A 27,450-nucleotide genomic window follows, 5' to 3' on the forward strand; every position below is an offset into this window, starting at 1 on the left:
TAGAGATGGGTGAAATTACCTTTTAAAACACTTTAACTCACTCCTCTGCCTTCCTGTCAGGACTCTCCATGGTCAGCATACCTGCAGAAGCCCAGTGGCTACCATCTTAGCTGGTGGTTACTATATTGGACAGTAAAGATATAGAACATTCCAATCATTACAGAAAGTTCTACTGAACAGTGCTGATCTAGAATAAAATAATTAGAACAATTACAGCTAACATTTAATAGATGTTTACAAGGGATCAGACACTGCACCAAGACCTATACAGAGATTCTCTCTTTTAATCATCAAAACGACCTCATGTAAGTACCATTCCCACTTTACAGATGGGAAAATCAAGGCTTTTAAGAATTAAATAACTTGCCTAAAGTCACACAGCTAGTAAACAGAGCCATGTTAAATCCACAAAGTCTAACTCCAAAGTCTGTCTTTTTAACGGCTTCAATACACTCCAATGCTTATAACAAGAAGTCCAAAAAACAGCTAAGGGACATCAAAAGAAAAGTCACATCAGGATATGGGGGTGGGAGAACACTTCATTAAAGAAGCATGAAAAAGAACCATTAATCTAAATCTATTCATTCTATATTCAAGGCCTATTCAAGCACCATCTCCTTCAGAGGGTCTTCTTAAATTACTCTAGTCCACACTATTCTCTCCTTTTATGTTTTATATTCAGTTGCTCTCCAACTAGTTAAGAAATTTTCTGATTTGTCCACTCCCCAAAAACAATAATAGAGACCATGTTTCAGTCTCTTCTGTGGCCCACAGTACAGCAAAAAGCCGAACTCAAAGCAAGCAGTTCAATCTAAATGTTTCTGGAGGACTGCTGATCACTGTGTGTGCATGCGTGCTAAGTCTTCGCCATTGTGTCTGGCTTTTTGCAACCCGATGGACTATAGCCCACCAGGCTCCTCTGTCCATGGAATTCTCCAGGCAAGAATACTGGAGTGGGTTGCCGTGCTCTCCTCCAGGGGACCTTCCCGACCCAGGGATCAAACCTGTGTCTCTTACATCTCCTGCATTGACAGGTGTCTTCTTTACCACTAGTGCCACCTGGGAAACCTGCTGATCACTATAACTTCCTTCTGTTGGATTCAGACATAGCAGGAAATAAGGTCAAAATGAGACAGAGCAAGAGCCAGAGTATAAGAAAAAGACAGAGAGAACACAAGCACGGCACTGGAGAGTAATGACATTTTTCTTCCTGGGGGCTGAGCTAACCAGTCTTCAAATTTTCTAGGCTATTCTCTTTTTTATTTTTTTAACGACTTTTTATTTTGTATAGGCGTAAGCCCATTAACAATGTTGTGATAGTTCAGGTATACAGCAAAGGAACTCAGCCATACATATACACATATCCACTTTTCCCCAACTCCCCTCCCATCCAGGTTGGCCCATAACACTGAGCAGAGTTCCATGTGCTATACAGTAGGTCCTTGTATATTATCCATTTTAAATATAGCAGTGTGTACTGTTGATCCCAAACTTCCTATCTCTTCCCCCTATACCCCACTGCAACCATAATTTCATTCTTTAAGTCTGTGAGTCTGTTTCTGTTTTGTAAATAAGTTCACTTATATCATTTCTTCTTGATTCCACAGGTATGGGATGTCATACAGTATTTTTCCTTCTCTGTCTGACTTACTTCACTCAGTATGACAATCTCTATGTCCATCCATGTTGTTGCAAATGGAATTATTTCATTCTTTTTAATGGCTGAGTGATACTCCATTGTATGTATGCACCACATCTTCTTTATCCATTCATCTGCTGATGGACATTTAGGTTGTTTCCATGTCTTGGCCATTGTAAACAGTGCTGCAGTGAACATAGCGGGGGGCCACGTATCCTTTCAGACCATGTTTTTGTCCAGGAGTGGGACTGCAGGGTCATATGATAGCTCTACTTTTAGTTTTTTAAGGAACCTTCATACTGTTCTCCACAGAGGCTGTACCAAGGTACATTCTCACCAACAATGTAGAAGAGTTCCATTCTCTCCACACCCTCTCCAGCATTTTGCCAACTTACATAGAGCCCCACTTGGAGTATGGGTTTCACTCTCAGTGTGGTGAGAATTGTGGTGTTGGAGAAGTCCCTTGGACTTCGAGGAGATCAAACCAGTCCAACCTAAAGGAAACAAGTCCTGAATATTCATTGGAAGGACTGATGCTGAGGCTGAAGCTCCAATACTTTGGCCAGCTGATTCGAAGAACTGACTCATTGGGAAAGACCCTGATACTGTGAAAGATTGAAGGCAGGAGGAGAAGGAGATGACAAAGAACAAGATGGTTGGATGGCATCACCAACTCAGTGGACATGAGTTTGAGCAAGCTCTGGAAGATGCTGAAGGACAGGGAAGCCTGGCGTGCTGCAGTTCATGGGGCTGTAAAGAGTTAGGCACTACTGAGTGACTGAACAACAACTCAGCCCCTGAATGAGGGCTTCATCACCGAGTGTTCTGAATAAGGTGACAAAGCAGTTTCTACTGTAAGCCAGTCCCTTGGTCTTCAAGGTGCTGAAAACACCTGGCTGGCTCCCACACCACTCACTCATTCTCTTGACTCAAGAAAGGAAGAGCCAAGCATCAGGCTATCACCACTTAAAGTGTCCATTAACTTTCAACGTCCATTAGATCACTGAATCTTTACAATACTCCCCATAGTCCCAAGACAGGGATTCCTGCCCACATTTTATACACAAGGAAACTCCAACCTTGAAATGTAAGTAATTGTGCTAGGTCACAAAGGTACAGAGACAAAAGAAGAACCCAGATCCTCTGATTTTTGGTCCAGGCCCCAGTGAATTGACTTAAAGAGCCATGTAATTAGAGGCTTTCTATGACCATTCTACCTAAAATAATACCCTCATCACTGTAAGCCTTTGCACTGCTTTATTTTGTTTTCTAGAAGTTATTACTACCTGAAATTATATTACATGTCTACTCATTTATTGCCTATCTTCCTATTTGACTATAAGACAACAGGGGCTATTATTCTTATTTCTATTGTGTATCAAGTGCCTAGCAGAGTTCCTGGCACACAGTAACACCTTAATATGTATTATATGAATGAATAATTCTCATGCAGCCCCAATTGATCCCCTCTACACCATTTCTGCTAAGTAAGCCTAGTATACACTCAAATTCCAGTCAATGCTCATTTCATTCAGCATTTATTAACCTTCAGTATATGCCAGGCATATGCTAGGTGATAAGGACAGAAAGGAATCAGAATACAATCCCTGACTCTCAAAATACAATCTAGTGGTTTGAAGCAGACAATGAAAAAGTGCACATTATTAGCAATTTTCACAGAAGAAGGCATCTAACTACTGGAAGAAGAAAAAAGGGCCTGGGAGAGCTTCACAGGGGAGGTGACATTTGACCTGAAGCTAGAAGAACAATTATCATTTCAGTCACCAGAGAAGGAGGGAGGGATATTCCAGACAAAAGGAAAAACATAAGCATAGGCTGAAAAGACATGAAAGATCTACGAATGTTGAAAGATCAGTGAGTAATTTTTTTTTTTTTAAGTTGTGGTTATTTACAATGTTTCAGGTATATAGCAAATTTATATATATATATATATATATCTTTTTCATATTCTTCTCCATAATAGGTTATTAAAAGATATCGAACATAGTTCCCTATGCTATAGAGTAAGTCCTTGTTATTTATCCATTTTATGTATAGTAGTACGTATCTGTTAACCCCAAATTCCCAATTTATCTTTCTCCCCATCTTTCCCCTTTGGTAACTATATGTTTTCTGTGTCTATTATTAGTGAGTGATTTTTAGGTCAAGGAAGGTTTGCCCTAAAATAATATTTTTATAAAAGATCTAGTATCCAAAATATATAAAGAACACTGCAAATTTTATGTTAGAGTTCTCCAGAGAAACAGAACCAATAGGATAAGCATATATGTAGATGCATATATTAGAGATTTATTATGGGAATTGGCTCACACAATCATGGAAGTCAAAAATTCCCATGCTCCGCCATCGGTAATCTTGAGAACGAGGAAGCTGGTGGTATAATTCAGACCAAGTCAAAAGGCCTGAGAATGGGAGGGGGTTGAGGGAGTGCGAGCAGTGACGGCATAAGCCCCAGTCTGAGTCCAAAAGCCAGGAGCTCTGTCATATGTGCACAGGAGAAAACGGACATATCAGCTCAAATAGCAAGAATAAACTCAGCTTCCTCCTCTCTTTGTTCTATTCAGACCCTCCATGGACTAGATTATGCCCATCAGCACTGCTAAGGGTGATCTTTTTCTTTTTTTTAACATATATTTATTTATTTGTCTGTGCCGGGTCTTAGTTTTGGCATGTGGGATCTAGTTCCCTGACCAGGGATCAAACCCATGCCCCCTACATTTGGGAGCATAGAGTCTTAGCCACTGAATTACCAGGGACGTCCCAAGGGTGATCTTCTTTAATCAGTCTACTGATTCAAATGCTCATAGATTCCAAAGACACCCTCACAGATACATCCAGAAATAATGTTTTATCAGTTATCTAGGCATCCCTTAGCCTAATCAAGTTCACACATAAAGTTAACCATTACACAATTCAATAACAAAAAGACAAAACCCATCTTTAAAATGGACAAAAATTTCTCCCTAAGTGATATACCAAATATACAAGTATAGGAAAAGATGTTCAAAATCATTAGTCATCGGGGAAACAAATCAAAACCATAATGAGATACTATTTCATACCCACTAGGACGATTAAAAAAAAAAAAAACAGAAAACAACAAACGTTGGTGAGAATGAAGAGAAATTGGACCCCTGTATATTGCTGGTGGGGGTATAAAGTGGTTCAGCCACAGTGGAAAATAGTTTGGCAGTTCCTCAAAAACTTAAACATAGAATTACCACATGACCCAGCAATTCTACTCCTAGTATATACCCAAAAGAATTGAAAATAGGTACTCAAACAGGTACATGTACACACATGTTCTTAGCAGCACTACTTACAACAGTCAAAAGGTGGAAATAGCCCAAATGCCTAGTAACAGATGAGTAAATAAATTGTGGTATATAGATACAATGGAATATTAGCTACCCATAGAAAGGGATGAAGCACTGCTTCATTCTGCATGCTACAACATGGATGAACTTCCAAAATATTACACTACAGTAAAAGAAGCCAAACACAAAAAGTCAGAAATATGACTTCATTTATACAAAATGTCCAGAAGAGGGATAAATCCATGGAGACAGAACACAGATTGGTGGCTGCAAGGGGAGGGGAGAGGGAGGAACGGGAGCAACTACTTCATGGGTGTGGGTTTCCTGCGGGGTTATGAACATGGTTTGGAACCAGATAGACACGGCGGTTATAAAACACTGTGAATGCACTAAATACCACTGAATTGTGTATGCAAATGGTTAATTTTATGTTATGTGAATTTCACATCAATTTTAAGAAAAAAATGAATGGCTCATGGCATCATATTCTAAAAGGAAAAACTCAGAAGCCACTGTTTCTATACCCCACTGCTCCTTCCTGCCCTTCCAGGAAGCTTGCCCCCCAACCTACAGCCATCCAAACCTGCCATTTTAGCAATGAGTTATGTTCCCTTGTTCTCATTTTCTAGTCATTCCCTGTGTCAAGCCATTGAAAGTCCCCAAGGAGAAAGCAGATCTTCCTGATCCAGGAATCAAACCAGGGTCTCCTGCATTGCAGGCGGATTCTTTACCAACTGAGCTATCAGCGAAGCCAAGAGAAAGAAACTTCCTTATAAATAAGGTCCGTGGGTACCTATTCTGTTTCTCCTACAATACAAATCAGGCATGGGTGGAGCAGGGGGCAAGGGGCTGAATGACCTCTCCTGAAGCAGCAGTTTGGAGCTGTGCTATCTCTGAGAAAGGAGCTAGAAGCTGGGTGGCCAGGGAGACCAAAGACACAGGCATCACACAACAATGTGAATTTGGTTTCTTTCCTTTGGGGTAGGGACAGGAGTTCAAGAAGAATAGAGAAGTATTTAACAAACAATTTTGGAACAAAATCTCGTTTCAGAAATAACAGAAATCTCTCAATAACAAGTAGGTTCTCAACTTTTCCAAAGCAATCATTCTAATGCCCACGTCTTTCAGAAAAGCAATAAAGATTTAACTCCCAAAGTCTGACCCTGAAGCCACCCCCTAGCTAACCACAAGCTGTTTTTATTGCCCTCAGGAGGCACTGGAGACTTTGGGCTCAGCATTCAAGCTCAGTCCTGTCAGCCAAAAGGCTAAAGCGTAACAGGCATATCATCTCTGAAGCCTGGAACTCAAGCCATGAGGAGTAACCTGCAAGGGTCACAGGCACATCTTCCCCAGGCTCCTCATGCTTTATATGTATAGTTATATTGACAATAAAAGCCACCAACAAATACTTCTTTTCTTAAGGACCACTATGTGGCCTTTAATTACATTCTCACAACAGCCCTAAGGCTCATACAAAGCTTCCCTCGTGGCTCAGATGGTAAAAGCATCTGCTTGCAATGCGGGAGACCCTGGGTTGGAAAGATCCCCTAGAGAAGGAAATGGCAACCCGCTCCAGTACTCATGCCTGGGAAATCCCATGGATGGAGGAGCCTCGTAGGCTACAGTCCATGGGGTCGCAAAGAGTCAGACATGACTGAGTGACTTCACTTTCAAGGCTCATACAGATTAATGTTTTGCCTGGGGTCACAAGGCTAATAAACAATGGCAAAGCCAGATTCTAAACTCTGGTCTGCATGCTTCCAAAGTTCATGCCACTGCAGGACACAAAACTGGCCAGCATCACATACCCCACCCCAACTATTTCCTGGTTGTCCATGAGAAAATGCTCTGGCCACTCAAAATAAATAAATGCTTTCCAGTTTAACATTAATCCTAGTAGCTCTGGGACAGAATCTCTCTTAGGCAGTAGCAACCCAGGGTACTGACACTAGCAAGAAGTACCTGAGATTGCTATCTAGCCCACTCCACCATTCCCGAGGTCGCCAACCAAGCCTTCTAAAAACCTAAACATAAATATTCTTCCTTGGATAGCCCTTGAAGGTAGAAGGAGAAATGCCAGGGAGAAACGTGGAAGGCACAGCACACCAAGCTGGAAATCAGCAGACCAAAGACCTAGTCTCAGTTCTGCCCCTAATTAGTTATGTGACCTTGGGAAGTTATCTGCCTTCTTTGCATTTATTTTTCCTGCTATAATCTGGAAATAACAAATTCCTTTCATCAAATTTCACAGGTTTGGTATTGACATGACAATCAAAAAAAAAAAAAAAACAAGTCTTAAATAAGAAAGTGCTTTGAAAAGTGTGAAGCACCAATTAATCTGAGGGGTCATTATAATATGATTATCACAAGCTAGCTGGAGAGAAGATTAATGTCCATGAAACAATTAGAAGGTGAAACAGTATAGTTAATTAGGCACCAAATGATATGGCACAGACTTAGAAGATTATAGTTTGGATAGGACCAGTCTCTGGGATTAGTCAGAGAAAAGAACAGACAGGATTGAAGGGGGCTGGAGAACAAATGGTGGCAGCAAAAATCAAAAGCCAGGGAAAGAGGGGTGGAGAAGCGAGAGAGCAACAGAGGTGGTTCAGACGCTGTGTGCTGGGAGGTCAGGGCGGCCACAACGGGCAGGGAAGGTAAGGCCAGACTGGAAAGAAGACAGTCAGGCCAAGATGCTGGGGCAGAATGTAGTCAGCAACGGGGGGCAATGGGGGAGAGCAGAGCTGGATTTCATGGCAAACATTTACTGAGTGCTAATAATATGATCAGTTAATAATATGATAGGTGCATCATAGATTATAAGGATGCAGAGATGGAATAAGACATGAACCTTGATCTCGTGACTCTGTTGCAATGACATGGATATCAAAGAACAAGCTTTATAATCACAGAATTCTTGGTAGTGGGGAGGAGGTTGGTTTTCAGTCACACCGCTTATGGGATCTTAGTTCCCTGATCAAGGACTGAACCAGGGCCCTTGACAACTAAAGCACAGACTCCTAACCAATGGACCACCAGGGAATTCTCCATAATCACAGAATTTTGGATTCAAGTCCCTGTACCGCTATTGCTAGATGAGTGATCTTCATCAAGTAACCAAAGTTCTCTAATTCCCAGTTTCCTCATTTGTAATGCAGAAGTAATAATAACCTTTTATAGGATGGTGGTGAGTGCTAAATATAAAGTACTTAAAAAAAGAAACTTGGTATGTGGCATCTTAACATACAACAAATGGTAACTATTACCATTATCATTCACCAGCTCTGTGACCTTGGGAAAGCTGCTGAAATTCTAGGGACTTCACCTGTAAACTTCACCAGGTTGTTGTAAAAATTAAAGGAAATAATTGTTCTAAAGCACCTAGCATAAAGCAACATCTCAGCAAAGTTCCTTTTCTTCCCTCCATCTCCTTTCCTCAAGTCCACATGTGAGATCTCCCTTGTGGCAATGCTCAGGTCCCCAAGGAGGGTACTGAGGACACAGCCAGAGCACCTACAAACTCTATTCTAGAAGGCAGGTCCACTTAACCCCCAAACTAGCCCTAACTTACCCAATGCCTGACTACCCCTGTCCGGAAACATGTTCTTCACCCACTTCTTGCCAAGTGGCTTCAAGTCAGTTGTCTGATGGCCAGACAATTCCTCCCTGCTTACTCATCCTCCAAGAAATTAAACCAGAAGAGAAAGCTCTGAAGTCTAAATGTTGATAAAAGAAAAGGACAGTGATATGTCCAGTGTCACAGGCTAAAAGGGAGAGGTGCTGACCACCCTTGCTGAAGGGCAAATAGACCCCACTGGTCTTGGGCACATATGACAAGGGCAGGGAAACCTGCAGCAGCATCCAGCAGTTCCAGGAATGTCTCAGAACGAGGCCTTCAGCCTACTGGAGTCACTCAGGCATAAGGGAAAATTAGGTTTTTACTAGCAAAGGTCAACTCGTAAATACCTGATTAACTCACGCAAACATACTCTGCTCCAAGTTCTGTGAGAATTTATAACTGATCCGGAACAGAAGTCAAGCCGAGGGCACCTTTCAAAGGCTATAACTAACAATAACTGGGGGGGACGGGGTGTGTGTGTGTGTGTGTGTGTGTGTGTGTGTGTGGGCACCTTTCAAAGGCTATAACTAACAATAACTGGGGGGGGCGGGGTGTGTGTGTGTGTGTGTGTGTGTGTGTGTGGTGGGTGGTGAGCCTAATCCAAATCAGGTGAGTCCAGACTCTCCAGGGTAAACTACTCTTTCTGGAAACAGCCTCTGCACAAACCAGAAGTGCAAACGTTACCTTGCCTTGAAAGACAAGAGCCAGCCTTCCCACCAAGACCATAGGAAACACCGAAGCAAAGCATATTCATTTCAACACTGCTGCTCAATCCCAGTGACTTCCATTTGTGGGGAAATAATACCAAAAACTCTAATCTCACACATTAGAAAGACATGGTCAGGTCAAACCTGTGAAGTCATTAGCCAGGCTCCCCGAGCAGATCTGCTGTATCCTTGCTGCTTCCATTATACTTTGCAAACCAGGAAGGGAAATCAAAAGGAACTACCTTCCACTGAGCACTTACTAGGACTTGTACAAAATTTTTTAAACTTTTTATTGTAAAGTTATAAAATAAAATAAAAATTAAAAAAAAAAAAGAAAATCCCTCCAAAAATCCTCTATGAGAGCTAATCCTAGTCCCACATTATAAACGAGGAAACTCAGCATCAGAGAGATTAAGCAATTTGCTCAGGGAAGGGGCTGGTGAAGGGCACAGCCCACATATGAACCCAGTCTGTCTGATTCCAAAACTCAGCCTTTCTTTCCACAAATATTTATTGAGAGCCTACTATGTGCCAAGCACTACTCTTGAGTAAAAACATAGCAGGGTATAAAACAGACAAAAACTCCTGTTTTTATGGTGCTTTCATTCCTAAGCCAAGAATCCTCTGTATTTAGCATACCAGACATTTAATAGGGACACGTCTGTCTTTCTTTCTCCTCCACCAGGCAGGACTCAACAGATACAGGATGAAGGGATGAACGTGGCCGTTTCCCTCACCTCACAGGAATTCCTCTTAGGTGCTGCCCAAACAGCATTCAATGACTTATTCATCAACTCAGCACCCTTCTTCCCGCCTGTGTCACAGGTTTAAGCCATGTGCTGTGCTTAGTCACTCAGTCATGTCTGACCCTTTGGGACCCCAGGGTCTGTAGCCCACCAGGTTCCTCTGTCCATGGGGATTCTCCATGCAAGAATACTGGAGTGGGTTGCCATGCCCTCCTCCGGGGTATCTTCCCAACTCAGGGATCAAACCCAGTTCTCTCGCATTGCAGGCAGATTCCTTATCATCTGAGCCACCCAGGAAGCCATATCTTAAACCAAAAGCTTTCTGGTAGTGCTAGCAAATTGGCTCCAGTCACCCACTGAGTACGCGTCTTCCCAGGTGGCGCTAATGGTAAAGAATCTGCCCCCAGTGCAGGAGACATAAGAGAAGCAAGTTCCATGCCTGGGTCGGGAAGATTCCCCTGGAGGAGGGAATGGCAACCCACTCCAGTATTCTCGCCCAGAGAATCCCATGGACAGAGGAGCCTGGTGGGCTACAGTCCATAGGGTTGCAAACAATCAGACACGACTGAAATGACTAAGCACGCACCCAGGCACCCACTGAGTATGACTACTACAGTACTTGAGGGTTTACAAAACACTTTACCTACATTGTCTTATTTAATCCTCATAAAATTAAACAAGGTAGGTATTGCTTTCATTTAACATGGAAACAGACATGCAGAAAGTATTGACTAGTTACTCGTGTCCTTAGACACAAATAAGTAGCGGAACTAACCCTAATCCTGGAACAGTTCTCTCTAGTCCCAGAATGCATTCTTCTCTCCTTGGCCTAAGGACATCTCATATCTATTCTTAATACTGGAGCAATAAAATGGTGTCATGTCACTATCTACATCATTCTGTTTGATTATGCTATTTCAAATTTCCCATTGTATCTAAACAGAACAAAGAATGCTGTGTTTCAGCCTATTTATTTTGGAATTTATTTTGATTATCATTAATATTTTTATTACGTTTTCCTGTTAAAGGTGTTTATACTTTGTTATGTTCTAATTTGCCATTTATTCCTGAAAGAACAAACGTTTGATGTTAAACACTAAGTATATACACTACATACACAGAAAAAGGCACAAAAGTACTTTTATAATGTGTTTCAAGTCAAGAGAAAGATAATTCAACTTATAAAAATGCCTTCACAGGCTTGCCTTCTTTAAGAAAGTCTTTATCCTATGAAATGAGGCAGACCAGTAGGCAAAGGCTGCAGAAAACATAAGACCCAAATACAGGGTTAATAACTTAGCCTGCTCTTTGCAAAACAAACCCAAGTATCCGCAGTCAGCAGGAATATTCCAGCAACCACAGCCAGGCCAAGGGCGATCACACCACTGTACTCCAGGGAGCACTGCTCTAACTCTTATTAATGACAGGGAGACTATAAGAAAGAAACTGTAAAGCCAGATACCAAAGAAAGGGACCTGAAGTTAGACAGGCCTGCTCCTTGAGAACCCAAAAAGCATCTTGCCTAGAAGGCCCTACTGTCTCCAGAATAACACAGCACACTGGGGCAAACCAAGAAGAGAGAGACCTGACTTTATGTGGGAATGAGCCAAGGCTATGCCCCAAGCCTCCCCTTTACCAGTCTGTCAGAATGACTCAAACTTCAACAATACAACTTCCTTTGGGTTTTTGGTGAACACATCCTGAGTACCATACCTTGCAGGAGTGGGAGCAGTCAAGTGAGAGAAGTATATCCATGCCTCACTGGGTATCAGCCAGAATAGAGTGAAGGGCAAAGTGCTCTGGAAAGAAAATAATTCTGGCTGTAGGAATTGGATAAGACTTTCCAGAGGCAAGAAATTTGCTGTTTAGAAAGATAGGAGGGACCTCCCTGGTAGTCTAGTGGTTAAGAGTCTGCCTTGCAATGCTGGGGACATGGGTTTGATCCCTGGTTGGGAAACTGAGATCCCACAGCCACGGAGCAACTAAGCCTGCCCACCACAACTAAGCCCCTGCGCCACAAGGAAAGATCCCACGTGACACAATGAAGCTCCATCACAGCCTAATTAATTAATTTTTAAAAGAAAGGATATGAAATTGTGCTGCCTTAGGAAGGTACGGAGAAGGCAATGGCACCCCACTCCAGTACTCTTGCCTGGAAAATCCCATGGATGGAGGAGCCTGGTGGGCTGCAGTCCATGGGGTCGCTAGAGTTGGACACGACTGAGCGACTTCACTTTCACTTCTCACTTTCATGCACTGGAGAAGGAAATGGCAACCCACTCCAGTGTTCTTACCTGGAGAATCCCAGGGATGGGGGAGCCTGGTGGCTACCGTCTATGGGGTTGCACAGCGTCGGACACGACTGAAGTGACTTAGCAGTAGCAGTAGGAAGGTAACTAGAGGCTTTGAGAGAGACATGGGTTTGAATTCTGGTTCAGCTGCTTACAGGCTGTAATGACAACCAAACAAATTATTTTCTTTTTATGAGTATTTTCTCATCTATAAAATGGGCATTATGAAAAGATATGGCCATATCTCAAGAGACAGCTGTGTGAAACACCAGCCCTGACCTGGCACATGGCAGGACTTATCCATATCCCTTTTTCTGGTTAGAACAGGAATGTACGAAAGGGAAGACAACCCCAGTGCAATGGGAATTACTTGCCAGCTAACAAGAGCAAAGCCCACTGGGGGCTAACAGAACAGACAATTGACCTGAAAGAGCACTTTTTGGAGGTCTGGAGAGCAGCAAATCCAGGCATATCTGGATCCAGGTCTCAGCCTACATCTCTCTCCACCATGAAATGTGTGATAGCCCATTCTGGACAAATATTATTACATTATCATGCCTTTCATTAAATGAAGACATGGAAACCCACTCCTCAGTTCCCCAGGAAAGACAACCCCATGCCAACTTTTGGTACTCCAGGAGGCTGGAGCAGGACCTAGTTGGAGCTGCCAACATTTTAATTAGCCCAACCTGAAAAGTCTATAACTACAGGAGATTAAAAGGAGCCCCCAGGGAAAGCCTCTGACCCTCACTCAGTTCAGCCAATTAGATCTGCTCAAGTGCCCTAATTTTTATCACTGAATTCCTGGGGGAATCAGGCCTCGCCTAGCTCTGACTTCTGGCTGAAAGTACAGGCACAAGCTCAGCTCAGGCAAAGAAGCCGGGTGTGGGCTATAAGACAGGCAACATCAAATATGCCTGAGGCCTTGACACCTTTCTCGCATTAGTAAACTAAGAACTGCCCTCTGGAAGGCTCTATCCTCCACCCCAGATTCTCAAGTCAAGGGTACCCTCAATCCAGTAACGCTTGTATTTTAAAGGGGGATTCTCCAAAATGAAAATGACGTAAAGCTCACAAGAATCAAGCTGCATGGTACACAGGGGGCAAATGTAAAAACTAAGGCACAGAGGGATAAAGAGTCTTGTTCAAGTTAATGACAAGATGTTATACTCAAAAACCAATAGACGTCACTTTCCCTAAGGCTCGGCCCTCTGCCTTACAACTGTACCAGGTGTGGCCATACTTTTCTGATCGTCATTAAGAGTCAAAAAGCAAGGTTATAAGGAAAAGCGAGAACCTAGGAAACATAAGATAGTAAAAAGAGGGGAAAAACCAGAAAACTGGATACATGATCAGATAATTCAGAAGAGGAAAACTAATAATAATAAATTACTCACATTTGTATAAGACACTTGTCACATTATCTCATAAACTCTGCATGCATTGACCTTGTGAGATCGGTTCTGTTACTCCCCCAAATACCAGGCATGGGGAAACTGAGGCCCAGAAAGATCAACAGTATCACAGCCCAAGCAAATTCCTAGTCTAGTGTTCTTTATTTAGTAAACTAGGTTTTTCATAAAGAAAGCCATGAAGATTCAAGAGGACTAATCTAGAAAGAGGGAAGAAAATGAAAAAAAGGTTCAAGAAAAACAGTGGGGAAAAAATGCTTTAAGACAGAAGCTACAAAACAGTAAACAGGTATTTTATTAATCAGAAAACCTTGAGAGGGTGTGTGACAAAACATCAAGATGGCCAGTTTCAGGCCTGCTCCTATGACAATGAGTGGACACAACCACAGACCAGACCCGCTACCTGATGATACCCAAGCAGCCTCCTCCCCATCTCAAGAGGACTCAGGAACATGTATGCTAACCAAAAAGATGACCACAAGAGGACTCCAGGCACTAGCTTTGACCAACAGCTGCACCCGGGCACCTCTGTCCCAAGCCAGGGCTTACTCTAGTCTAACAGGAGCTTCCCCTCAAAACATAGCCTAAATTCAGCTAGCACTCTGCCCCCACAGACCTTGAAGGTTGGTAGAAACTGAAGGCTGGTAGAAGAGCCTGGGGGAAAGGGATAATAATCACCTTCTCTCAAGCCAAGAACACCTGGAAGGGTATAAATCACTTAATGTTCCTTCTGCAACTTCATTTCACACCAGAAAATTAAAGATGTGTGACTGGAAAACTTAGCATGTTCCCAGATCTGAAAGCCCCGAATGAAGGTAAGTTAGTTGCCTAGGAAGCCTAAAATGAAAGACCTTCCACAAAAAACTGCAAGTTTAAAGTCTGCTCTCACTAGGCCAAAATACTCGCTATACATATGGCTCCAAACCAAGTCAAAATCCTAGAATAACACCCTCACACAGTCCTTGGGGGTTTTACAAAGTGTCTTATCTTCCATTGTCTGTATGAGGTAGAGATTAATACTCTCTTTACTGCAAATTTGGAAACTAAGGCTCAGAGAAAAAGCAACATGTTCAAGGTCTCACAAATGGAAAATGGCAAAGCCTGGAACGAAACCCAGGTTTTCCTATCTGAAAGAGTCTCTGATTTTCCTGCAGTAAAGGCCCAGCTTTGTTAGGAAGCTTAACAGGTAAAAGCAAGAGATCTGGATTCTCAGACTTGGAATCCACCAAGTAGTTCCTGTGTGACCTTAGGCAAATCCCTTGACTTCTTTGGGCATCAGAAAACTCATTCAAAAATGGAGTGAAGTGAAACAAGCACAAAGAGAAGAGAATTCTTTGGTTCCTAGAGTACAGTGAAGTGTAGCCCTTGCCTATCACTTCAAATGAAGTCAACCAGCCCCCTAGTCATCACACCCTAGCACTGGCCCTCCTTCAGACTGCCATTTTCTATTACTGGCACCACCAGGGACCTCATTGCTGCTGCTGCTGCTGCGTCGCTTCAGTCGTGTCCAGCTCTGTGCGACCCCAGAGACGGCAGCCCACCAGGCTCCCCCACCCCTGGGATTCTCCAGGCAAGAACACTGGAGTGGGTTGCCATTTCCTTCTCCAATGCATGAAAGTGAAAAGTGAAAGTGAAGTCGCTCAGTCATGTCCGACTCTTAGCAACCCCATGGACTGCAGCCCACCAGGCTCCTCTGCCCATGGGATTTTCCAGGCAAGAGTACTGGAGTGGGGTGACATTGCCTTCTCCCCACACTCAAAACATGGTTTTGACTCTTTTCTTCCCTCCCTACACTTAAACTCTAAGTCCTATTGAGTCTACCTCCACAATGCAGACCCTGATCCCTGCTCTTGAACAACTGCAAAGCCTCCTGTGCAGACTTCCTGCCTCCAACCTCATCCCATCAATGCCTTGTGTGTAGTCCATGAGATTAATCTTCCTAAAGTAAAACTCATGTCATGTCTCTCCCCTACTCAACACCTGCAAGGCCTACAAAGTCAAGTCTGAACTCTTTAGCCTGACATTGAGGTTCTCCATTATCATTCCTCAGTCTTTTTTTTTTCTTTTTTGCCTTATTTTATAGTACTCTCCATCATAAGTGCTTCTCTCCAGCCAACCTGGACTAGTTAATGTCCCCAAGGCTCTTCACTTTGTCCCACTCCATGCCTTTATTCATGACACTTCCTCTGAGTGGAATGCTTCCCAGCCAGAGGAAACCTTCTATTTCTGAAGACTCTCCACTTCCTCTTCCATACACAACCCTGACCTCTCCAGGTGGAAGTGATCCCATTTTCCAATAGGACCATAGGACACTGAACCTAGATTGCCTTACATGATAAGCTATAAAATGGGAGATGCATTGTGAGGATTAAACAAGATAATGTATGTGAAAGTATTTAACCCAGTCCTGGTATAGAGTATGTGCTCAATAAAGAGGAGCTCTTATTAGGATAAAGAAAAACAATGGTACACATCTAACTTCCCTATTATACTCAATCCTTTTCCCAGACAGGGTATAACACACGTGTTAAACGTTAACTGAAGAGGTGAAGAATGCTATATATATATACAGACCCTATCCCAAAGCTTATATCCACAAGAGCTCAACCATAATGCTACTTCTGGAGGCTAGAGACTGAATACATAGCACTCTGTAGCTATACTTTTCATCAATGTGAGGCTCCCCTGCAGAATGTATAAGTGAATACACTTTCTCACTCCCTCTCCCATCTCCTACAAATTCTAATCCCAGTTTATTCCAGACCACTTAGGTGACAGAACAAACGCATGTCACTAATGGTCTGATAAGCTGTATACTTTTTAATCCAAATGCACATCTCTACTAAAATTCATATAGGTGTCTCCTTCCCTCCTACAGTTATTAAACAAAAACAGAAACAGCACTGGCCTTTGGGTCAGATAAACCTAAAATTCAAATCCTGGCTTAGTCATCTTGGGAAAATTACTTAAATTCTCAGAGTTACAGTTTCCCCATCTACACAATGAGAAAAATGCCCATCTTTAAGGGCTGTTGCACAGATGTAAAGTACCTACCGCAGTGCCTACAACAGGTGCTCAATAAAATGGTAGCTATCACGCCATTCTTATCATTGAAGTTATTTGAGTTGTCTTAATTACACACTTATCTCTTTAGTGATATGCAATATGAGCTCCAGTGAACTTTGCCCTTGTCAGCAAAGCTTTCTTGAAATAAGACCTGAAGTCTGAGTACCCAGGTACACACACAGACACAAGCTGCTTTCTAACTTGTGTATGTGTTATACCTGAAGTGCACCCAGCTCCCCTGGTCCCTGCATTCTAGACACTGGCTCTGGGAACTTGGAAAACACTAGCACACTTGTTTTAACATACACAGTAGTGATGAGAGTTCTGAGAGCTTCGTGAGAGCCCTGAGATAACCCAGAGAGGCCAATCAGGAGCAGAGCTGCTGAATCTCACTGGAGAAAATCAGAGGCATATGAGATTTGGAAGTCTGCCTGCCTGCCTCAGGCCTGCCAGCCAGTGAGATTTCTGGTCATTACCTCGGCCAGAACTCAATACAAGGGAGCCAGGAGCTCTGTAAACGTGGCTCATGGAGAAAGGGACAGGTTCATCTGGGTTGGGCCATGCTGACAGCACAGCTGGCTCTCTTAGGCCTTTGCTCCTTTACCAATTCTCCCTAGAGGCCCCTCCCCAGTGTCTTGAAGGAAAGCTGGTGTGATGTCTGCTCAGGCTGGAGTTCTCTGAGGCCCAGGGAGTTCTCAGAATCAGAACATTTACAACACCGATCTTCACCAGACTATCCTACCTCCCTACTGCACAACAAGCCCAGTATGAAAGAAGGCTCCCTTCTCCATCCCACAGGACAGGCTAAGGAGAGTAGTTCTGTTCATTCGGCTGCCTCATGCTTGCTCTGTGGTGAACCACGGCGTCCATGGAACCGAGGACAGAGAGCAGCAGGGCCCAAGGAAGCCCTGCCTCAGGTCTCATATCAGGCCTCCAGGAGCTCAGCCCTGCTCCACTCCTACGACAGCCACTGTCTCAGGGCAGCCAGTGCTATGGCAAATAGAAACTACCAGAGTCAAGGGCGGACCCACCCGCTGAGTTGTCAGCATGACTGATAACTATCTCCAAGTGCAGCTTCAGTAGGTACTCAGTAAATAGGGATGAAGTACCATGGGGTCGGACTAAGAGTTCCACACGACTAAGCTAAGAGTTGGACACGACTGAGCGACTTCACTTTCACTTTTCACTTTCATGCATTGGAGAAGGAAATGGCAACCCACTCCAGTGTTCTTGCCTGGAGAATCCCAGGGACGGCGGAGCCTGGTGGGCTGCCGTCTCTGGGGTCGCACAGAGTTGGACACAACTGAAGCGACTTAGCAGCAGCAGCACCACCAGGCAGTAGAAAAACACTGAATGACTACAGAGCTTCTCAGAAAGCCCCCACGTGGACTCTACCCCTTACCTCAAAGCACTCTTGTCAAAGTTTTTCCTAGGAACTGATATCAATTTACCTGGCACTCTCCCTAGATGACTATTCGGTCCTAAGATCAACTCATTATTATTCATCCATTTATTCAACAGGTATCTACTGGGCACATACCCTCTGATCCATGCTGTGATAGATACTAAGGATGGGTGCTATGGTTAAAAAAAAAACAGACATGGCTCTTACCCTCAAGAGAGGAAAATATGCAAAAAACAAACAAACGAAAAAGGCTTTAAAAGCTATACAACCACTTCATACACATTTTAATCCCATTTTCAAGGGAGGAGACTGAAGTTTGGGTTGTGATGTCAGGAAGAACTCAAGTCACGCCCAGTGCTCTTGATTCCACATCAGGCTATGTCTTGTTTTAAGTGGCATAAGCAGGGTGAGAAGTGCACAGAGTGTTGTAGATAGCAAGTGCTACTGGAGTCCAGAGATGAAAGGGAACTTGTGGCTAGCATTAATGGCAGGGAACACTTCACAGAGGACTGACAGGTTAGGCAGGAGAGGGGAGGACATTCTGGGAGGCAGTAAAATGATATCTGTAAATAAAGGCAAAAGAGAAGCAGGATAAAGTGTGATCTGCAAACCAGGACAAAGGAAAAAGCCTCGCTAGGCCAAAATGTAAAGAGGGGAACAGAGGAAGATGAAGTGGGCAAAGCAGTCTGGGCCCAGAAGGAAAATACCACCCCTAGAGGGATTTTAGGGAGAAGGCAATGGCAACCCACTCCAGTACTCTTGCCTGGAGAATCCCATGGATGGAGGAGCCTGGTAGGTACAGTCCATGGGGTCGCTAAGAGTCGGGCACGACTGAGCAACTTCACTTTCACTTTTCACTTTCATGCATTGGAGAAGGAAATGGCAACCCACTCCAGTATTCTTGTCTGGAGAATCCCAGGGACAGAGGAGCCTGTTGGGCTGCCATCTATGGGGTCGCACAGAGTCGGACACGACTGACGCGACTTAGCAGCAGTAGCAGTAGCAGAGGGATTTTAAAGCCTGCACCATCTCCAGTCCAAACTCCCCAGCAGAAAGCGAAAGTACAGTGCTGTTGACTCATTTCACGTTTTTCCTTGCAGGCCTCTCATTGACATAAATCTGCTGCGCTCTGATCAACACGACAGGACCACAGCCATCCCTATCCAAGTCTCACCTGCCTTAGCAAGTTGTGCCAAAAGAGGCATGGCTTCTGTCAAATTCTCAGTGCTCAGAAAGCACCCCCTTGGCACTTTTCAGGTGATCAGAGCAACCCCACAGGGCTTTAGATACATTTACCCTGCCTGTGGAGGCCCCAAATCTATATATAATGCAACAAGCTGAGCCAAACAATGATGATAATCTTAGTACAGCACTCTGACCCACCTCCTTCAGGAAGTCTGCTCTGTACATTCCAACAAACAGCTCTCTCCTTGCTTTGAACTGAGATTGCCAGTGGAGTGTAGAATGCAGATATTAGTCACCATATGCCACAGATATTACTGAGCTTCTTTTTCTGTGCCTCACATAAAAGCTCCCTAGCCGGGCAGGGAAGCTCCTCAGAAGCAGCGCTGACTTGACATACCCCCAATTCTGCCCAGTGCAATCTCTGTGAACACTATACAGTATTGTGAACTGCTTTCTGCTCCTCCTCTGTATGGGTCTCAGACCTCCTAACAACCCAAACCAGCTGCATTAGGGTAAAGAGTCTCCACCACAGAGTGGGAACAGCATGTGAATGATAATTAGACAAAATTAGATTATAGACCCAACTGAGACCTTGGGCAAATCTGTTCCTGTCATATGTCAATTAAGGAGTTTAGGAGCAATGGTACTTAAAACCCCTGCCAACTCTGACATACTAGGATGTGAAGTCCTGGCACCCAACACCAACAACGCAAAAGGTCAGAGTAAGTTTTCCAGCTGTCAATGTGTAAGTCCCAGTTCAATGGCACTAATATGTCTAGCTCTCCAAAGCCAAATTGGGGCAGTGAAAGCTCCAAGGTCAGTGGCTATACAATGAGCTCCAGAAATGAACGTACCAGACAAGGAGTTGGGACACATGACTAGAACCTAGAATAAAAATCTAGTTTAGAACTGGGTTTAAAACAAGGGAGGAATACAGACAGAAGGGCCATGTCAACTCTACATGTCAAAGCAATGAAGTCATACATGAACCAAACAGACATACCACCAAAGGGAGTAGAAAGACTCCACAAGACTCTAAGGAGTAGGCAAAGGAAGTCAGAGAAAAGTTCAGAGGACTCAGCACCCAGAAGCCACTGTTCTCAAGATCATAGCCCTAGAATGATATCACAGGCATCCTCTATGATGGCCCCCAGGGATCCCTACCCTCTTCATGCTACTGTATAATCCCTTGGGAGTAGAAGGGCGCGTTTAAGCTTAAGTGAGGGCTTCTTTTAGCAAGGGATTTCCCTGGTGGCTCAGGTAAAGTGTCTGCCTACAATGTGGGAGACCTGGGTTCGATCCCTGGGTTGGGAAGATCCTCTGGAGAAGGAAATGGCAACCCACTCCAGTACTCTTGCCTGGAAAATCCTATGTACAGAGGAGCCTGGTAGGCTGCAGTCCATGGGGTCACAAGGAGTCCCAAACGACTGAGTGGCTAAACTTTCACTTTCACTTGCACCTGGAGTTCATGCTAGACTTGCTGACTTGCTTCTAACATATAGAATATGGCAGAAGTTGTGGCCCATTAATTGCAAGATCAGGTGATGAAAAGACTACAGCTTCCACAGTGGGCACTCCCTCTTACAGCACTTGTCCTAGGGAAAGCTAACAATCACGTCATGAGGCAGCCCAGTGCCAAGACCCATGTGGCAAGGGTCCAAGGCCTACCAACAACATAAATGAGCTTGAAAGCAAATACTCGCCCCCTCAGTGAGCCTTTAGCCCTAGCCCAACAACTTGACTACTGCCTCATGAAAGACCTTGAGCCAGAGGCACCCAGCTAAGCAGCACCCAGATTCCCAACCCACAGAAACTGAATATAATAAATGTTGACTATTTTAAGCCTCTACATTTGGGGATAATTTGTTATGCATCAACACAGGTAGGGACTAGACCAATCTGGTCAGCCATTTCAAGTCTGCAGGTGGGGCTAGGGAAGTGGTTACAGCCGGTAAAAGGAAGGGGGTATAGGCCGGAAATGAAATACTAGCACCCAGACATTATCAACAGCGTTCCTGTGGCCTAGAGTAAGCCTTGATTTAAGGGTCTAATTTGTCCACACCCAGGGTCCAGATAAGTCTAGAGGGTACACCTGAAGTAAAATATGAACTGCAGCAGGTTCAGAGAAGTAACTTTCATTAGAAAGGTGCCACCAAAAGGAGCTGAAGCTCCAACACTCTGGCCACCTAATGCAAAGAGCCAACTCATTGGAAAAGACCCTGATGCTGGAAAAGACTAAAAGCAAAAGAAGAAGGGGGCAGCAGAGGATGAGATGGTTAGATAGCATCAATGCACATGAATCTGAGCAAACTCTGGGAGATACTGAAGGACAGGGAAGCCTGATGTGCTGCAGTCCACAGGGTCGCAAAAAGTCCGACACGACTTAAGCGATTGAACAACAACAACCATAAAACACTCAGGTTCTGACTAAGACTTTTCAGGCTCATAAACCTGAGGTGCTGCTGCTGCTGCTGAGTGAAGTGAGGCTGTTGCACTCAAACTGATCTGAATGACTTTTTTTTTTTTTTTTTTAATTTTATTTTATTTTTAAACTTAACATAACTGTATTAGATTTGCCAAATATCAAAATGAGTCCGCCACAGGTATACATGTGTTCCCCATCCTGAACCCTCCTCCCTCCTCCCTCCCCATTCCATCCCTCTGGGTCGTCCCAGTGCACCAGCCCCAAGCATCCAGTATCGTGCATCGAACCTGGACTGGCAACTCTGAATGACTTTTTTAACAAAAGCAAAAAATGAGAAATTCTTTTTGTTTGTTTGTTTTGCCTCACCACACAGCTTGAGGGATCTTAGCTCCCTGACCAGAGATCAGAACTAGGGACTGAACCCAGACCCCGCCAGTGAAAGTGCTGAGTCCTAACCACTGAACCATCAAGGAATTCCCAAAAAGTGAGAAATTCTAAAGCAATGAACTTTCTAAAGAAGTAAAGTTTATTTCTTCAACTTTATCTAACCCTTTCAAAGGAAAATTTTTTCAATTTCTAAGCAAGTGCCTAGTAACCTACAGTAGAAACAGAACCAGACAATAAAACCCCTCCAATTCAGTTTTACAACCTCTACAATATGTAAAGTATACCACATGCCTAGCCTTTCACTAGTGGAGAAAGCAATGGCACCCCACTCCAGTACTCTTACCTGGAAAATCCCATGGACGGAGGAGCCTGGTGGGCTGCAGTCCATGGGGTCGCTAAGAGTTGGACATGACTGAGCAACTTAGCAGCAGCAGCAGCAGCCTTTTGCTAGAAGTTTTTTGTTCTAACCCTTGAGGAGTTTATATCAAGCAGGCCAGGCACATACACAGAAAACTCCAACAGGGCAGCATGATTGATAAGATTATAGACTCCACCATCCTCCAGAGCAGCACTTTGTGATAGGTGACTAGACTATTCAAACACCTTTGTTAACATAGCTATGGCCAGACCGGTGCTTCCCTGGTGGCTCCGATGATAAAGAATCTGTCTGCAATGCAGGAAACCTGGGTTCAATCCCCTGGAGGAGGGCAATGGCAACCCACTCTAGTATTCTTGCCTGGAGAATCCCCACGGACAGAGGAGCCTGACAGGCAATAGTCCATGGGGTCACAAAGAGTCAAACACGACTGAGCGACTAAGCACAGTATGGCCAGATCATTGAGGTTAAGCTCTGCAAGCCAGACTGGTTAAGGATATATTGACAGATAAAGTGTTTTGATAAAAACAACAAGGGCTGGATACACTGATCCCCAGAGTTAGGGTTCTGAGCCTGCCACTTTTTCACTATGTGACCAACAACACAATTTTCTCAGCTATAAATCCTTCACCTTTAAAATAGGCTTAATGGGAATTCCCTGATGGTCCAGTGGTAGGACTCCATGCTTTCACTGCAGGGAGCATGGGTTCAATTCCTGGTCAGGGAACTAAGATCCTGCCTGCTGTGTGGTGCAGCCAAAAAAAAAAAAAACAAGCATAATAATAAAAACAGCTCTACCTACTTCCAAAGTTAAGGATAACATAAAACAATACATTGAAAAGGGAAAACAGATCTGAGCTTCAATGAAAATACAGAGTACTCTGGGTGAGCAACACCTCCAAGTGTTGAGGAAAAGCCCAGAATGGGTACCAAGATATACGAAAAGCTTTGAAAGGAAGAGAGAAAATGCAATCCATTCAAACAGGCCCTGATTCCAGCTTTTCTAACAAATTTTAATAGAGGTTTTAGGTTGGGCCCAATAAAAACAGATATAGACAAAATACAACCCCTCCTCCCTTCTTACACAAAGAGCTTATACTTGCAAGAGAGCAAACATCTGTACAATGTGCCATGTGTTACATTAGAACTTTATATGTAGTATCCAGGGGTAATAAAGAAAGCTCTGTATTATTATTAGTTGACTTCTTAAACTGTGGTGTAGCACATGGGTATTCAATGCATTATTCTTTATATTTAGTTGTATATCTTCATAGATTGTATTTTTTTTTTTTTTTAATTAGCAGTAACAAAAAAAGAAAGCTCTGTTGGAGACCCAGTTTGGTATCTTTCTCTCTCCCAAAAAGTGTGATAGCCAGAGCTACAGGGTCTCCTGGAGAATCATTTCTCACAAAGGGTAGTATACCACAGTATGCCCATGAAATCACTCAGGACTGTATCTCAAAGCCATTCAGAAGGAAATGAAGGGCCCCTTGGGGCTCAAAGACAAGTCCTTTGGAGACCTAGGAAACCCTCCCCGTAAGACCTCATCCCCTCCTTGTCAGAGAACAGGAGTTCTTAGCATGAAGGCTCCACATTCCTAAGGGGCCCATGAGAAGAATTCAGGAGGGCTTCTGAATTTGAATGGGAAAGAAATTATATCTTATTTTCAGTATTCTCTTACTGAAAGTTAGCATTTCCTTCAATTATATATTAAAACCAACCACAATATTATTAGCACCACCTACGATTTTGTCACCAACAGAAATTACAGACATTCCCATGCCACATTACCATTGGTGAATACATCTCCAAATATTATACACAATCATCATTACTTCAAAATTATAGTAGTTATCAGACCTGCCACAGATCACACGTGACTGCAATCTTCCTGTCTACTGGCCTTCATGTGAGGTAGTTGGGCAACTATGAAGCAACTCTGCCCAGTTATTGTTCAGCCGCCAAAGAGACCCCATGCGCTCACACTGGTGCTCCAGACGTTTACAATACCCCCTTTCCTCCAGCAATCCCCAAGTCAGGCTACTCCCCACCAGGTTCTCTTTTGCCTCCGCCCAACCCCTCCTTCCAGGAAGCCCTCCCCAGCCACCTTAGCCTAGCTCAGCCCACGCAGAGCTCTTTTAATCCTTAGCCTACACTGTCTTCCCTGCTTGCTTCATTAAACTTGTGTATAATGTTGTATTTAATATTCTCTAAATATATATCCCCACCCCCACTCCCAAACTAGACTTCTTTGTAGCCCTAGGTTCCTTCCAACTGGACTTGTGGTTTGAATAACTGATTAAGCCTGGGTCCCTGACTCAAAGGTCTTTGTCTAGTTCTACTAATAACCCACTGTGGAATTTCTGTGTGATGCCCCTCTGGACATCAGTTTCCTCACATGTAAAAAATAAGTTGAACTAACTGATGTTTCCACCTCTAAACTTTTGAGTTAAGCAACCACTTTTTATCTCCCCAAGATCTGAGAAAAATTATGGAGGAAACTGAGAAGCCTCCCCCAGTTCTCCCAGGCAGGGTTAGTCACTTGCTCCTCTGGGCTTCCCACAGCCTTCTGTATGTATATATCATACCTCTACTATAGCCTTTATCACAAAGTTTTGAAAGAGTGTATAACCCAGTGGCTGAGGTGGAGGTGGGGAGAAGAGTCAGACTGCCAGAGTTCAAATTCTGGCTCTATTCCCTACTATCTGCACAACCTTGGACAAGTTACTTGACCTCTTTATGATTTCATTTCCTTACTTATAAAACAGAGATAATACCAAGCACACACAATGGTTTTAAGAATTAAAAGAAATGTTTGGAATAGTGCCTGCCACACAGTAAGCACTAAAAAATGTCCATTGCTATTACTGTTGATGTTAGTGATGTTATTAATGTTAGTGATGTTATTAATGTCTTACCAGGCACTAGGTTCCTACTTTAGCTAGCTCTCTTTCCTCCTCTTATTCTGTGCCACAGCACTCCATGTTTTCTTCCACAGTACCTGCCACAAGATACTACATTTATTTATTTATTTTCTATCTTCCCACTAGATTCTAAACTCCATGAGGCCAGAGAACATGTCCGTTTTGTTCATCCCAACACCGGAACTTCCCTGGTGGTCCAGCGGCTAAGACTCCCCATGCAGGGGACCGGGGTTCCACTCCTGGTCAGGGAACTAGATCCTACATGCCACAACTAAGAGTTTGCATACTGCAACTAAGAGCTCAAATACAGCAGCTAAAGATGGCACATGCCCCAACAAAGATCAAAGATGCCGCTGTGTGCCGCAACTAAGACCCAGCACAGTCAGATAAATAAATAAGCAAACAAACAAATATTTAAATAAATAAACTCCCAACACCAAACACAGAGCCTGGCCCAGAGCAGACACTCAAATATTTGCTGAATAAAGAGCACATGAACTGGCACTGTCCAATGTTTGCTAAATAAATTAACCTAGTTAAGGATGATTGTCAAAGCTGAGGTATAGGTGCAGATGATGTCCTAGCTGCCCTAGGATTAGAGTGACCCTCTGCCCATCCCCCAGTATTAGTCTCAGCCAAGCCCCACCCACCTGCTCTTGGCCCCAATCCAGTTCCGGGAGCTACCCTCAGCTAAAATTAGCATAGCCACCAAGATGGCCAGGCCATTTATAGCCTTGGAGGCAGCAGCAGCTAGCTGGGTGGGCAGGCAGGACTCTGGCCTCCCACTCCATTAGCAGTTGATTGAGAAGCCAACCTGCACTCTGTAGACTGCCTAGATGCCTTTCCTCCAAGGCCCTGTTCTAGCTCTGCTGAGTCAAACCACAGTTCCTGAGTAGAGGCCCTCAACCAACACTGGCAGTCACAACCCCAGACTCATGTGGGACCCGTCACACACATTCTGCAGGAAACATTTTGAGTTTCTAGAGACAACGGGTCCAGAGACTAAGAGAGGTTCCAAGCATCAATTTCAGGCCAGTTTCACAAGTGCCAGACCCAGAGCAGCACCACCATCAAGTACAGATCTTTACTGAAAAAGTAATTTAGCACAGCTGGGTATACAGGCACCAAAGAGCCAGAGGTGACGGGAATGGCTTCTTTACAGTTACAAACAGTTAGTAAGTTCTCCTAGCAGAGCACTGCCTTCCCTAGAGAGCCAGACCTTTATGATAGGCATATACATCCAACAAGACAAAAAATGCAATTTTCTGGCTCCTGCAGAAGACCCTCCAGAGGAGAAAAATACAGCCCTTTTATTGGATCTTTCACTAGGGCCCACTAACTCACCAGGAGGAAACTAACATTCTCTTGCCCTTGCTTGGTGCTCCTTTAACAGGGCAGGGCCTGCGAAGTTGGAAGAAGGCTAGGTCCTAAGATTAGAAAACTGAGCATAGGACCCAGTTTCTTCAACAATAAAAACGGGGATAATACCACCTGCCCCACATTCTAATTGAGCATTTGCAAGACTTTTATGGGGAAAAATAGCTGTGTGGTTGTAACATACAAACTTTAGAAAACATACAAATTGACTAGATATGTTGACTCTGACTTAGAAAAGTGGCTGTTTTAAGGCTAAAACTCCTGAGTTCTGAGGATACAGAGGGAATCGAAAGGCTGTGTAAAAAGCTCCTCACCAAATCCAGTCCACGAGCCCAGACTACCTCTCTGCAAAAACGAGTTCCTATCTGAGTCGGAGACAAAGCCCCAGACAGGCGCAAAGGGACAACCTACCAGAACAACAGTGCTGGAGCCTCCAGTTTACCACAAACCATAGCCATTCCCAGCACCTGGGTCTCTAAGATTTCCTGCCTGGGGTTCAATATTATTGTGACAACAGAAAGTAATTTCTGAACTGAGAGGAAGAAAAAAACCA

General features: G+C 43.8%; 1 protein-coding gene across 4 annotated transcripts in view; it reads right to left on the minus strand.

The window, feature by feature from the left end:
- The window catches only part of STIM1 (stromal interaction molecule 1), a 202,302-nt gene that overhangs the window by 171,665 nt on the left and 3,187 nt on the right, over window positions 1–27,450 (minus strand). Inside the window, exons 1-2 of one of the 4 annotated variants that reach the window (XM_055548922.1) lie at window positions 12,344–21,792; window positions 11,763–11,848 (exon numbers count right to left, since the gene is read on the minus strand). The exons of the other annotated variants lie outside the window; for them this stretch is intronic. The gene's annotated coding sequence lies outside the window, so the exon portion shown is untranslated. Of the gene's footprint in view, window positions 1–11,762; window positions 11,849–12,343; window positions 21,793–27,450 lie in introns of those variants that run through there. 4 annotated transcript variants of the gene reach the window in all.

The sequence above is a fragment of the Bubalus kerabau genome, chromosome 15 (genome assembly GCF_029407905.1).
Source record: "Bubalus kerabau isolate K-KA32 ecotype Philippines breed swamp buffalo chromosome 15, PCC_UOA_SB_1v2, whole genome shotgun sequence".
Taxonomy (NCBI): domain Eukaryota; kingdom Metazoa; phylum Chordata; class Mammalia; order Artiodactyla; family Bovidae; genus Bubalus; species Bubalus kerabau.